Source organism: Malurus melanocephalus, unplaced genomic scaffold (assembly GCF_030028575.1).
Source record: "Malurus melanocephalus ecotype Western Australia unplaced genomic scaffold, MMel_1.1 scaffold_18, whole genome shotgun sequence".
NCBI classification, from domain to species: domain Eukaryota; kingdom Metazoa; phylum Chordata; class Aves; order Passeriformes; family Maluridae; genus Malurus; species Malurus melanocephalus.
Window position 1 is genome coordinate 3,598,734 of NW_026623250.1, and position 2,777 is coordinate 3,601,510.

Here is a 2,777-nt window from a genome sequence, read left to right on the forward strand (position 1 = left end):
GTTGGCCCAGCCGGGCCCGGGAGCCGGTGCAGACGCCGAGCGTGGCCCCGCCCCCACGCGGCCCTCCCCACGTGCGGGAGAGCGGCGGAGGCTCCGGCGGCCCCGGGCTGGGTACGGCCGGCCGAGGGTGCGGGCTGGGCTGCGCCGTGCCGTGCGAGGCGCGGGGAAGCCTTTCCCGGAGCGCTCCTAGCTCTCGCCCCCGTGACCTGAGCCTCTCCTCTCCCCAGCACCCCCAGCACTTCCCTGGGAGCCCGCGAGGGGCCAGGAGGAGCGCAGCGCCCACTRTGCTCCGCTGCGCTGCAGTCGGAAATCGTCGCTCCAGTGCTCCCCAGCTCACCTGCTCGTCCCTTTCTGGAGTTAGCAGGACATTAAACGCACACCCTTTGCTCGTAGCCTTCGCGCGTTGTTTCCCGGGCTCCCCTCAGTTGGCCGGGGCCGSTTCCGCCGTCCTCAGGTACTTCTCCAGGTCTGCAAACGACGGACAAGCGTTAATGTCTCGTCGGAGCACACCCGTCTCCGTGTGTGCGCAGGAATGCACATGTAGATGAGATTATACCCTGCCACGCACACCTACCGCTGCGGCTGTTTCCCGAGAGACTGGGAGAGGGAAGAAAGGCAGGAGACATCACATGATCAGAACCTTGGGGAGGTTCAAGTAAATTTTCGCCTGGTTTAGATTTTTCACTTGACCGTATTCACTTCGCCTTTTGATCTGAGATGAGAAAAGGAAGAGTGAATATTGCTGTGTTTTCAGGTTCTTGTGATTTTTAGATACAACAGAAGTCACACAGTTCAAAGCACTTAAGCTGAATGTATCAGGGCTTATTTCTCGGAATTTGGTAGGTGTCCAAGTGTAACATTAACTAAACATCTCGACAATGATTATTCGTAGGGTCAATTTGCTGCTATCACTGATCTGATGTGAAGCACTAGTTGAGTGAGAAGTACCTTCTAACAGAAGCCAGTTCCTTCTTAACTTACATATGTGATCCGATGCTGTCTTTAATGTAGGGTCTTTGCTGGAGCACGTGATGAGCAGATTGGAAGAGTTCTTTCCCTCTAGACGAAAACCTAAGGACACTCTTTGTAGTCTACAGACTTGTGGAATAATATCAGTCGGTAAGGCCTCCAGGTCACACTGAGCAAGTTACTTAGGTGGTCTGTCAAGAATGCCATACTACAACTATCCTTGTGCACGTTTTTCAGTGATGGATGCTATAAAAAGTCAGTTGTGTTCATTGGCATCTTGCCACTCGGCTTTTTTTGGGATAAGCAGATCACCTAAATGTTCTCTTGCAATTCTGAGATGTAAATTAATTTGGACTTTCATAAAGTACTCTTTGGCACTTGGTTAAAACCTCTGCTAGAATTTAGAGACAATTTTCTGGAAGATTCCTAAACCAAGGTGCATTGACAAAGTGAGAATGTTACTCATGTTACCTATTACTCATAATAAGATAACAAAATATGCACTCTGTAGACGTGGCATGAAATGAGTTGCATGCCAATTAGTGTATTATTATGCCTTCCCAAATATTCCTCTCTGCCATAAAATCACATTACCAGAAAAAGAAAACAAAACCACACAAACCCTTATGCTTTTAAAGACATCTTAACAGAAGAAGAATGCAACTTTAGGTATTTTATAAATACTCAGCACATGGAAGAGGAACACTTCTTTGAATAGCAATTGATTAGAATAGAATGCAGAGRGAAAAAAAGCAAATCTTCAATAAAAGTAAACCTAGGAGGTAAGTGTACATACAATGTGTAGCCAATTTTAGGGGACAGCTCWCCAAGAGTGCCAAGACTCGGACAAGGGAGAAAGAAACTTTGCCTTGGCAGAGTCAAGGCAAAATGTCAGAGTGGTAGAGGGGTACTGAGGAATGTGCATATGCATTGAGGTGAAATACTTTCTGGAAAGCAGCTAAGAACAGTGCAAAACATAAAATGCAGGGACAGYTGGAAGCTGTAGTGTAGATCTCTAATGCAAGAAATAACTAAAAGCAAACAAGTGCTATCACCACCACTGTTTAGGCATTGCTTTGCCTTTTGAGTAAGGCCAGCACTTTCAAGGTTTTGAGTTACTTTTGAATAAAATGTAAAGTGGATTCTATTAAAATGCATGTCTGTCATTAAATAATGCATGGCAAGCCTTATAAGGGCTTAACTTCAATTCTAATAAATTAYATTCTGCCTATAATGCTTATATTCACCTTATTTTTTCAAATGTATGTTTTTCCATAGTGCCTTGACCAGAGAAGGAAGCACAGTGGCAAACAAAACCCACCTTCTGAACACTCAGTAGTGCATTGCTGGTGCGCAACAAGGATTTATGCACAGTACAGAGGCCCTACCACCAGTACTAGACTTTGAAATCAGAAATTGAACGTGCTGATTAACATCCGTGTTTTCTTCTCAATTGCACTTAAAAGTTTTTTTGCACTTAAACAAGTGAGTTGACCTGATTGAAAAAGTATGAATCTTACAGAAGAACTCAGAAAGAGGCTCAGTTACCTTTTGCACAGATTATTCCTGAGTCTATCTAAAACACAGCTCCAGAAGGTAACATGAGACTTTTAGCACTTTTCAGTCACGAGTAGCGGCACCCAGGGTTTGTTATGAAACATAGGCCTTTGGCCTCAAATTAGCATCGTGCAATATTTGGAACATCTACTGTTATACACAAAGAAACTTCTGTTTGGGAACACATTAAGATTTTGCAAGCCAAGGAGTTTCCTTGTTGCACAAAACTTGTAACAGTGTAATGAATAATC

The 2,777-nt window shown here is 45.0% G+C and overlaps 1 protein-coding gene across 1 annotated transcript in view; it reads right to left on the bottom strand.

The window, feature by feature from the left end:
• MAP3K1 (mitogen-activated protein kinase kinase kinase 1) overlaps positions 1-570 on the bottom strand; it is a 58,385-nt gene extending 57,815 nt beyond the window's left edge. Inside the window, exon 1 of the mRNA XM_057389672.1 lies at positions 338-570. The gene's annotated coding sequence lies outside the window, so the exon portion shown is untranslated. The remainder of the gene's footprint in view (positions 1-337) is intronic.
• Positions 571-2,777: the final 2,207 nt, after the last annotated feature.